Genomic DNA, 12,293 nt, shown 5'->3' with positions numbered 1-12,293 from the left:
ACCACAAAGGCAGTAACTGATATTAAATGCTTTGAATGCATTGTCAGGATGCGGAATCTTGCCTGCCACCCCTCTTGATGGAATAATGTATCTATATTGCTTGATGAACCAATTATTTCTGCAGCACTCAATATCAGAGCTACTTTAAATGATTAGCTAAAGCCACTACGTTCCAACCGGTCCATTAGCCACATCTTTCAGGGCCATTTTAACCATCACGATGATGTTGGACCTGCATCACCTAAGTTGTCAAATATGCATTAGGGAGAATTTTGATGGATAATTATGAGTTTGTCATAATGATAGGGTTGTATTTCTTTATGTTTATTTAAAAATCAAAACCAAAGGGAGACCACAGACATAAATATGGTTAACGGGATTCTAACATTTTAATCCTCTGATGGCAAACACTGAAATCATTTGGCCAGATGACAATTTCACACCTCCTGGATGTAAGAACAATTTAAATAGGCACCGGATGCTGCATTAGCTCATGTAATCAAACATGATTTCAAGAGTGGAACAAGTGCTTGTTAGTGTTCTGCGTGAAGTAGCCAACCTGTATTTAGAATGCAGGCAAGATAAAGACCGTACCAGTGTGGTTTATACCTTCAGAGTATGACATCAAGATGCTTCGGCTTGCTCTCATGGACGATTTTCTAGACTTGTAGATGTCAAGATCTAGCAGTCTGAAGCTGAAAACAGCCTTAATGACGTCACACAATTGGACAAATGTGTCTGGTTTGCTGGCAGCCGAAAAAGCAGCTTCAGGTTCAAAATTGACAGTAGAGAAGTGTGTTAGGTTAACACAATCAAAGGTACCAATTAGTCATGTGATGCTTGGGCCGCTTATATTTAGTACAAAAATAGAGTGCACACACACATGTTTATCATCGGCTCATAACCATAATTTCTAATTTAGAAGATTTTTTTTTTTGGCCTGTTTAACAGGGAACAAAAACAAACAAATTATTCGCCAGACTTTCTGCTTTTTTGTGGTGTTAAACAGAGTTGCTACAATTATGTTTTGTTCTTCCTCACATCCTTTTGTGAAATATGATATTTAAAAAATCCTGGCTTAAGACAATTCAATTTTCGAAGACATTTCACCTCGTATCCAAGAGGCTTCTTCAGTTCTAAATGAACTGGTGGGAATCCCAGAGTTCTATGTAGTGTGCTGCTTAATTGAACGGTGTCGTTACTGGTGGTCGGTGGTCATTTGCATTATTAAAGAGGCGTGGATCGTCCCGGTTCATGAGGTCCAGTGCAGTGAAGAAAGCCGCTACACAGACGCATGGCCCAACACAGAAGAGCCAAGTCCTCAACACAGGACCTGACAGCCGTCCGTCTCCACCAAAAAGATAAGGGACGCTCATTTGAAGACAGCCTGCATTAATCAGGGAAGAAACATGGTTTAAATTTATTTAACTGGGAAAACATTCACTGAACAGAGGAGGAGTCTTACAGCACCAGTTACCAACCAACCTACAACCTGGTGTCCTGGGATCCCTCCCTAGAATATTTCACAATAGTTTAATAATGCAAATGACCACTAACGACAGCATTCAGTTAACAAGGACAATATCCAACTCTTGGATTCCCACCAGATAGTAAGTAGAACTGAAAAAGCCTCTTCAGTTTGACCTGGATGACATTCAGTATTAGTTATCTCCGCTTGTTTAAAGTACATGTTTTGGCTATAATGTGGTTACATTTGGGTAGATTCTAAAGCCAGCAGGACTGAATGTAGAGCCATTAGGGAGTTGAACGGACAGATAGTGTCTGAAGTGAAGCAAATGATCCAGCTTGCATGAAAAAGCCAGAATTCCCATCACTGCATGAAAGGCCAGAGAAGGAACCAGCACATGAAGCATATCAGCCAAGTGTAATGGAACCTGAACTCATGTAGCAGGGAAACACAGTGGAGCGGTCGCTGCAGCTCCACTATCGAGCAGGCGTACAGAGCAGCAGCTCAGCCACGCAGAAAGAGCCCACACGGGACGCAGAACAATGCAAGTGTGCTGGGTGGAGATGATGATACCGTCCAATTTTAGGAAAACATGGCATAAACGGGCATGTGCCACCAACCAGACGTCAGACTACGTCCCTTCTGGGGTCACAGGGAGGGTGCTGGAGCCTATCCCAGCTGCATATGGGTGGGTGGGGCAGGGTCCACCCCTGTATGAGTCGCCAGTTCCCCTGGTGTCCTGGCACAACACTGTCCAGATTTTGACCACGCCGGGGCTTGAACTGAGAACACTTTGTTTTTCACCGTGAGCTACCATCGCCCCACCCCTCCTTTTGAATAACCTTCACATTTCAAAACTCCTGCTTCATCTTTTGATCCTGTGGAGTTGGAACCTTCTTATTGTCTTTATTGGCCATTTATGACACCAATACACAAACAAACCAGACGGGCACAGCTGCTCTCTCTCAAAGTCTAGAGAGCAGTTTTAGATTCCATTTAATTTTAAGGATTCTTTAAGAAATAAAAGGGGCTGCGTTTCCTCTCGATCGCTGTTGTTTTTTCAGTCAGGATTAAATGGAGTCAGACTCAAAACGAAGAAGAAACAGAAACTTTTGTGAGATTCTCCCAAGGAACTTCTTCATTCCCAAACTTTCGTAACAAAAGTCGTAGTTGGTATCACAAACAAAACGATGATACAACGATAAGGCTGCCAGTGTCTGATTAAAAGCCTGTGCTCTGTCACTCTGCCAGCACCCACTATCTGCAGGGCACTTGCAGCTACACAGCAATCCTAAAATCTTTCAATCTTATTTTAATTGCAAAGATGTTGGAAATCACAAAATTAAAGTTTTGCTGATAGACGATTCCCAACAGGCAGAAAGAATTTGGGAAGCAAAGGAGCAATGTAGCAGAGCGTTGTTTTCTCACAACTGTTCGAGGCGCATGTCTGCTGGTGACAAACCTGGAGTCAGATCACCACCGACACCCCCCACTGCTCCAGAGAAAAGGGGCTGTCACAAACAAAGCATGAAGGTGTGAAGCCATGGTGGGGGTAATGATTTGAAAGTGCCTGGGGGCAAATGTTTCGGCTTTCTGACTGTTCCATATCTGTGTGTGTAGGGGTGTCATCATGGGAGCCCCAGGTTAGCTTGTTATTGAAAGGCGGCAAACTAAGGATGTCAATGCAGTCAACATAACTTAGGAGAAACAAATCACCAACACACACTCCAGTCAAGCTGACAGACTGCTGCTCCCTGATGCATGCATGCATGCAGACACTGAGACAGCTAATTAGACTCCTTCTTTAAAAACATCTGTAGGAGCTTTTTTGTGCACCTAACAATGTAAACCGTGGGTGTGGCTCCACTCTGCTGTCACTTACCCACTTCACAGTGTGTGTTTTTGCCTTGATGCTGTAAATTTCACCTTCTAGCAAGTTCTGTACACACAAACACACACACACACACACACACACACACATCTCTATTTGAGGGGACTTTCATAGACACAGTACATTACCCAGTCTCATCCTAACCCCTAGCCATCCAAACTAACTGTTCAACATATATTTATGGCACAATGATAATAGGAATAGTTGTTTATTGATGATGTTTTGATACCCGTCCTTTTGACGATACAACCCGTCTTCATTAGGTTTTGTTTACAGAGTCCTCAATCTGATGTTCAGACCATGAAAACTCAACAGCATGCCCAAAATTACATCATGACAGTGGCCATCATTAAAATGTTTTCTGTGAGTACACAATATATCTGGCTCTTCCATCCACTCCGCGTCCTTTAAAACCTCCAGGGCCCGTCCGTGAGGGCAAAACTGGGCGAGCTGCATCAGCGACACTCTGCAAAAGGGGGAAAACATCTGAGCTCGAGTTTAGCCCTCCAACAGCCTTGTTCACAATTTTAGCTTCACTTCTTCTTTTGAATTTTAATGATTTTTGTTGTTGTGTAGTTTATTTCAAACCCGTCTCGTCTTGTCTTCTTAACTGCTTTAACCCCTTCGGGCTTGCGGGGGGGGGGGGGGGGGGGGGGGTAGACGTTGGGCGAAGGCAGCATCCACCCCTGGATGAGTCGGCAGTTCACCGCAGGGCCCTATGCAGGGTGGTGGCTCAGTCTGTAGAGAACTCGGATCAGAAGGGTTATCGGTTCGAGCCCCAGTGCAGGCATGTTCTGATAGTAAAGCAAGGTGCCAGAATACCTTCAGAGGGCTTCCAAGGTACCCTTGAGCAATTTACTGCACCCACAAATGGTTAGATAGGGCCCATAAAACCCATAAATAATTTATTGAAAGAATAATAATAAAATTGTGGGCAGATAAAAGCATAAAAATTGTCCCACTCCTTATTCATACGTATAATCTGCTCTTTGTTTTGCATCCTCATCTACAGTGGGTGTCTTTTCAAAATGTAACTTTGTTTGATTTTTCTAAGTTCTGTTTTTGTAATTTTAATTTAATTGGAAATTTGTTTCAAACGTTGTAAAAGTGTTTCATGATTGTTATTTTGTATTGCGCTTCTCCAGCAGCTTAGGAATTACACCAAGCACAACACAACACCGAGTGCTGGTAGCCTTAAAACATTTTTTCAAAGGATCAGTATTGGATTTTTACTTTACTTTAACAAAAATTGAATAAATCTTCAATTCACCCCTTGAAATGAATGTAAATTTTAAAAAAAACATTTGACCAAAGAATCCAGTGTTAAAATCTCTTACAAGTTTAGGAGACCCTGATTTAAGCCCCCCCGCCCCCACACACACACACAATCAATATAGTGTACAAACATACTGACATTTTTATAACCTTTTGTCTGCTACCTTGAAATCTTCAGTTGCTGAAGCATGATGATAGAAAAATTATGAACATCTTTTGACCTGTTCATAAAATATCAATATTTTCAAATGAGTCACACCAGACATCCCGAAAAGCTTTCTGAATGAATTGCATGTCTCCCTTTGTGGAACGCAGACACACGTAGACTGGGAAACTGGAAAAGCAACAATTCATCAGTACTGCAATCAATCAATCAATCTTTATTTATATAGCGTCGTCAAGGCGCTTTCCAGAATCCCAGGGCCTGACCCCAGACAAGCAACAGTGGCAGGAAAAACTCCCCTTTAACAGGAAGAAACCTTGAGCAGGACCAGGCTCATGTAGGGGGACCCTCCTGCTGATGAGAGGGGGGTAGAGAGAGAGGAGAGGAGAGGAGAGGAGAGGAGAGGAGAGGAGAGGAGAGGAGAGGAGAGGAGAGAGAGGAGAGGAGAGGAGAGGAGAGGAGAGGAGAGGAGAGGAGAGGAGAGGAAAGGTAGAGATCAAGGAAATGCATTAATTATAACAAGCTGTTATTATAAGAGTTGAGTGGGTCAGTGGGGTCGGAGGTCAGCAGGTCAGCATGCAGCTATGAAACAATGAATATAGCTAATTCTGTTTCTACATAAGATAAAATAAATATCTGAATATTTTCTAGTGGTTTACAAGTAGGAATGTATCAGAATTTGGCAACAAAAGATGTTTTGGATTAGAGTGGAAAAGAGGAGTGAGACATTGGTTGTGTGTGTGTGTGTGTGTGTGTGTGTGTGTGTGTGTGTGTGTGCGTGCGTGCGTGCGTGCGTGCGTGCGTGCGTGCGTGCGTGCGTGAGATGCATGTGGATACTCTCGTATAGCTTATTTGTCCAGGTGTGTTAGCAGGCTGTGATGGTAATCTGATAGCATGAGAGCCGGAGCTCTGCCTAAATGCTGGCATGGTGCAAGCAGTGAAAGATATTCAGGAGCCTCTGGGTGGGAGGCCGCTTGCCGGCTGACCAGCCAGGCTGCTGAGGGACTCTGGGGCCACGGGGCCAAGCTCATGAAAGATGCATTTTTTGGTCTCATTGGACTTTGTTTCTTTTCCCTTGGGGTTTGTGTCTGTAATATTACTCGCATCCTCTCGCCGTGTGTGTGAACTTGTGTGTATGCATTATTCATTTTTTTTGTTGTGTTGACACTGGCACCTTTGAAGTCTTTTCATGTGTTGATACAGGTGGATCAGCAATGCATCATCCTGCTTTTGCCATTTAAATTACCAGTGAGCTCTGATTACAAGTTAGAGGAGCAAGTCCAGGTTGCAAAGCAGGTAAAACATTTTCTTTTCGTCTGTGCGTGTGTGTGTGTGTGTGTGTGTGTGTGTGTGTGTGTGTGTGTGTGTGTGTGTGTGTGTGTGTGTGGTGTGTGTGTGTGTGTGTGCATTGTCAGAATAAGTGCTCAGTTCACATTGCCAGTTGTAAAGTCTTTCCAATTCCCAGTAAAGGTTCTATCCGGGATGCCCTTTGTCAAGGGTGCTGTTCATAATTTTTATGGATCAGATTTCTTGCTGTAGCCAAGCTGTGCAGGATGAGTGATTCAAGACGGTGGCATGAGCACTCTGTACCTGCTTTTGGCAATAAATGGAGCAGATAGAAGCTCTTCTCTCAGCTCTTGCTCAGAGTAGTAGAATAAATCCACCGCCAGGCATCAACCCAGTCCTACAAGACTCGTGATCCAGCCACTTTTCCTGCCCTACAAGGAAGACGACTTCTTTCACAAATTAACTCAGGGCCGTGTCTGAAAACACGCACACATCCCCTGTTACCTCCTCCCTCCAGTGGGAGATGGCTTGAGTGCACCACTTATTGTGCCCTTAATTCCTAACTTAATTATTAATAAATAATCAATGTCCACTTCTCATGTGCAGCCACAAAGGATGATGGGATTGGTTGCATCGTTAGGGAGCATTGGTGGTACGCTGTTTTTCACAATGCATTGTGGGAAGCACTGAATCCAATTTATAGGCTACAAGGATCCACTGTTAACAGTCAGACAACCCTATAGAACGGCTTAAACCCTAATGAGTGCACTATATAGGGTATAGTGGGTGACACATTGTTGGATCCCAGTTAAACCCAGCGTCTATTTGGTATGACAGAACATCCAACTGCCTGCTAGGACTAGGTTGAGAACCCCTGAGCTACACCATGATTCTGTGACTGACTTTTGAAAGAATTTTTTTGAGCTTAGTAGAATGGGAGGAATTTTAATTTTAAAAGAAAATTGTGCTCACACGTGTGTATATGTTTTTGTTTGTGCTGCAGGTCTCGTAAAGCCACATTAAGGAACAAAAATAAGAAATATGATTCTGCAATCACCATCCCTGAAATGTTTGGGATGTATCTGTACATTCAGACACAATTTAAAGTTGTGTAAAACTACAGAATGAATAGTCTATGGGAGAAAAGTATGCTGCTCAAAGAAAAGCAATATGAGATGGAAATTGTGCTTTTCCTTCTAAAACTATGTAAAAATACATATCTAGTACGTCCATCTGGTTGTATTGAACAGGCATCAAGCATTTATTTTGGTGGAAAAGGTTTGTATAGACAAGAAAAAGAAAAATGTTGGTTTCTTCTTCCCTCTCCTGTTGGCAGCTGGGAAAGTTGAATCGTGTGTCTTCACAGTGACGCGTCCAGCAGCAGTTATGCAGGGTTGGTCCATCCAGGCAGGACAAAGCAGAGTGTTTTATTGACAGACTCGCTGATTGGTCCTCAGGGAGAGAAGCTGTTATGGTGGAAGGCAGGGCTGGGCTGCATTTTCAAGGCTCTAGGGATTTAACATTGCAGAGAAGACTTTAATGTCTCTACTGGGACTTTGGGGGTTTCTGAATGAATAGTGACCCCAGTCACTAAAATTAGTGGCCGGGTGAGACATCACCCATGGGACAGTTGTGTCTACCATAGTCATAGGCATGCAGAAAATGAATATGCTGATGCGGTTTAAGAAGAAATAAGTATGCTAATAACTATGTTAATGCGCGCTTTATTCCATGAAACCTGCTTGTCACTGAAGAGATTTGAACAAATCATTATAGCCATGGATTATATTTTAAGGCTATAAAACATCTTTGTTCCAAGTTAAGGCACTCTTCTTAAGTAAATTGATGTTTTTCAATATTAGAATGTTCAAATTTAATGAGTCCAAGCAGGTATTTATACCCTCAGAGCTCCCCAAACTGTGTCGTAAATTGTGATAAATTAAGGATGAAAGGGATCGTGTGCCTTAAATATCAGGAGATCAGCATCTTAAAATAATACTGCATCTTCTATGAACCCGTTCTTTGTACCCAGAACACAGTTATTTGATATTCTGGTAACAGACTCTCTAGCAAAATGAAAAGAAGGGGCAGGGGGCACCCCTGGAGAGTTCCTCAGTCAAAATCAAAAGCTTTATAATGTTCTCTTTTCTTCCTGCTCTTCCTTTTTTCACAACTGAACGCTTAAAAGGAAAAAAGAGTGACTGAATATATTAAGAATTCGCCAAAATTTGACTCTCCCTTTCAAGAAGTTGATTCGCTCCATTGTACGACAGTCAACCATTTCGAATTATGGACGAAGGAATTTAAGAACAAAGCGGTCTTCAGACAACAGCGAGTGGAAGTGAAAACACAGTAGCAGTATTGTTGCTGTACACTCATACACACGTTAGAGTTTCCCTGCAGGATAACCTGTTTTTGCATAATCACACGTGTTTAGATTTATTGATCACAACCCCTGATGGACTAAAGTATCTGTTTTTGTATCTTTCCCTGCAATCACTGCCATCATTTTTAGGTTTCAATCACTTAAAGCCCCTTCAGTTGTTGTAATTCTTGTTTTTGTGGCATTTCAGTCCAAGCTGCTGATTTGTTCTTTTTCAAAATGATTTTATTTCATTCTGAAGCAGTCACACTAAATACTTTCAGAATAAATCAAGAATGGGGCACCTCCGTATGGGGCAGCTTAAGGGACATTTAAATCCATTCTTGCGTGTTCTCCTCCCCAACATAAAAAAGAGACTGATCACAATGTGAAATATGGTCAGAAAAATCTGGTTTTGGACTGTTGATTGTTCTTATTCCATGAACAGTCAAATATCAGCACAATAAACATATTTGAAGATGTCACATCAGATATAATTTTAAAATTGTATTCCCTCTGAAAAGAAAAATAGTCCTTGGAAGAGTAAGGCTACTAAAACCAAACTAAAGCGGAAGGTCATCCTCTAGTCAGCCAAAAAGGATATTTTATTTTTAAAATGGAAATTGGTTAAAAGGTAATAGAAACTAAAGTGGAGTACAAACTTTAGCTCGTACAAACCTCAAAACGACTCCATTCATTAAACGCAGCATCAAATAAAATGATTAGTTTAGACCCTGAACGTCATTGGTTTGATTGATTGTGTTTGAAAATTAACTCGAGCCCAAATGTGGTGACTCTGAGGAGTAGCTCAACACTGTGGAGGTTAATCAGGTCCAAAGAAAGGAAAACAGGTGAACTGAACTTCTGTTGCTGGTTTTTGAACACCTCACTGTACCCACCGAGCAGACTTAACCCACGGAAGCTGGCTCTGATGTTCTCTAAGTCTAAATGCATCAATGTTGAAGGTTTTAACGATTTAAAACTGCCAGACTCACCTCAGCAGCAGTGGAAATCTCTGAAAGCTTGTGAAGATGGAAGTGGTTGAGAATAATGAGCAGGACCTCAATCCTATGCATTTTGGATCGAGAGCAGAGCGAGGAGCCGAGGATGGAGCAGACCTCTAGAAGGGATAAAAAGACACATTACACTGCTTTTATTGCCTTCACTTTCTTTTTTATCAAGATTTAAGAGGACTTTTCAACCCACAGGCTGATGGACTCTATAGTCACAGCTCGATTAGATAGAGCTCCACTTCCCCAAATTCCAAGTCATGATATGCATCTAGATCAGGGTGAGACTGGATTCACCAAGGAAATGTTTCCCGTCTGAGAGCAGAGGGAAAGCCCTCATATTTGGTCTGATCTCTGGAGTTCGACAGTCTAATATTTGTTCGTAATCCCTTTCCAAAGTGAATTAGGATTGGAGCACATTACCATAACTTGTAACTTTATCATCACAATGTTATTTTATGATGAGTTGAAAATTCTTTAATGAAGCTTAAAATAAATGCATTAACCCTTGTGTGGTGCTCAGGCCCGTTGGACCCAATTTCATTTTTAATCAAAAGAGAAATTATACACTAAATTGTTTTTTTTTAAGGGAGACTCGTTGGCCTTGGCTCATGCTCTTTGAAGAACATATATCAGATCATATGTTTAACTACCACACATCCTACACCCCCCCTACTTATTTATATTATGTGTGTGCGTGTGTGTGTGTGTGTGTGTGTGTGTGTGTGTGTGTGTGTGTGTGTGTGTGTGTGTGTGTGTACAACCCCAGTCGTGATTTGGGGGTTTGATACAATAAAGCTTTGCCAGTGTATTCCCCATCACAGTGAACCTTGATGGCTAAAAGATTCTCTGCTGGAAGAACCTTGCAATTGATTTTGGTGGAAAAAGAAGCTTTTGATGATGTGCAAGAAATTTCAGAGTATGATGTGCAGTCACAGTTGGAATTGCTTTGAGGAAGAGCATGAGACTGAGCATTCGCTAATTTCAAAACAGCAGGGGGCCACTGGACCGGCCTATCAGCACCCAGGTCCAGAAGGAGCCTATCCGCAGTCAGAAAGTGAAGAAATGTTGATGTTAAAAAAATAATGAAGCTGAATTTTCCTTTTGCTTTAGAAATGACCTGCCCAGCATGGCTGTCAGTGTGAGAAGGGAACCAGGGCCAACATGGACATTATGTTTTTATTCTGGATCTCAGTATTTTAGGCACTGGTGACACCTCAAAGACTGATGCACCACCCACCTGACCACCAAAAAACCATCTGCAGCCAGCAGCAACAAAGAGAGCAGTTGAAAAGCGTTTGGACCCATGATGGTCTGACAGACACAGACACATGTGCAGAACTCAGATTCACCAGATTCTCCTTTGATCTGCGGAACCAGTGTGGAAATGTGTGCATGGAAATGTGTGATTTCGAAATTGTGTAGTATTTCTGTTTGTTTTTGGTCATTTGTCTGTTTCTTTTTTTCCCCCCAACTATGAACTAAATGAGTGTTTCGAATAAGAGTTTGAAATGAACTGAATGACATGCATAGATCAAGTGCAAAATGTGTACACATGCATTACATGCAACACACAAGCAGTAAAACTGTAGCCTCATGAGCTGAACAGGCTGGCAACATATTAAATGTGTCCAGACCGGTCGCACCGGTTGTGTAAACACCAAATGAAGAAATGTGTGTGTGTGTGTGCGTGTGTGTGTGTGTGTGCGTGTGTGTGTGTGTGTGTGTGTGTGGCTGTGTGTGTGTTGGTAAATTGCTTGGAATTGGGATAAAGTAAGCATCTTTCAAGTAGTGTAACACAAGCGTTAAAGGATGTTTATAGAGTTTAGAACCAGTGTTTAAATCAGAAGACTGGTAGTATTAATATAATTGACAAGCAAGTCTTACATTTCCAGGCTAGTCCTGTAAGACAAAACCTGAAGAGTCGTGTAAATAATCCGCTATATAGATGTGTTTGGGGGTGAGAGGGACAGGACGCTTCTCCAAGCTGTTGTGGCTTGTCATCCAGTGTTGGCTTTGTAATGTGGCTTGGCTTGGGACATTAATCATTAAAGCCTCGAGGATGCATGACCCTGTGTGTGTGTGTGTGTGTGTGTGTGTGTGTGTGTGTGTGTGTGTGTGTGTGTGTGTGTGTGTGTGTGTGGTGTGTGTGTGGTGTGTGTGTGTGTGTGAGTGAGTGTGTGTGTGGGTGTGTGTTAGAGAGACAGAGTGAGAGAGACCTTGTGTCATGCATTATCTCATGGGAAATCTGAGCATTCATATCAGCACTGACTTCATTTTATATAGGTACAACACACGCGCACACACACACACACACACACACACAGAGGTTATAAGGCAGGGGTAACCGCCTGGGCTGTGATCAGGTTTATGAGGAACCACTTGGGTTTAATATACCCACCATGCTGTGCTCATAACCACCACTGATTCTATCTCCTGTAAAAGGTAAATAAGTGCAGGTTTTACATCCATAAAACACAATTATACCATTCAAAATTAGAAACCGAGCCCTGACCTTTTGCATTATTTATGTCACCACAATCCCTTTAAAACAACTCATTCCTAAACGTGGACCGCAAACATCTACATTATTTAAGCAACAGCCAGGGTATAAGGATCTGGGAGTGGGGGCCGTGGCAGCCTGGAGTCTATAGGAAATGTACAAAAGAAAGCATGTAAACTTTCCTATCTCTACATTATTAGCATCATCACATCCTTAGACCCTGTTTTTATGAGACTCTTGTATTAAAAAGTTGTATAAATTCAAGAATATAAATAAGGCCCTTCGGGGAAAATGTCAGTGTTTCATTTGAATTCATATTAGTCATAAAGTACTT

The 12,293-nt window shown here is 42.0% G+C and overlaps 1 long non-coding RNA gene across 1 annotated transcript; it reads right to left on the bottom strand.

Moving 5' to 3' along the window:
* Positions 1-7,318: 7,318 nt before the first annotated feature.
* LOC130531527 (uncharacterized) lies at positions 7,319-9,689 on the bottom strand. Its single transcript, XR_008952129.1, has 2 exons — positions 9,442-9,689; positions 7,319-7,592 (listed from the first exon to the last, which is right to left on the bottom strand). It is a non-coding gene; the product is annotated as an uncharacterized LOC130531527 (long non-coding RNA).
* Positions 9,690-12,293: the final 2,604 nt, after the last annotated feature.

This window comes from Takifugu flavidus, chromosome 9 (genome assembly GCF_003711565.1).
Source record: "Takifugu flavidus isolate HTHZ2018 chromosome 9, ASM371156v2, whole genome shotgun sequence".
NCBI classification, from domain to species: Eukaryota; Metazoa; Chordata; class Actinopteri; order Tetraodontiformes; family Tetraodontidae; genus Takifugu; species Takifugu flavidus.
Note: the sequence above shows the minus strand (reverse complement) of the source record. Positions and strands in the feature narration are given on the sequence as shown.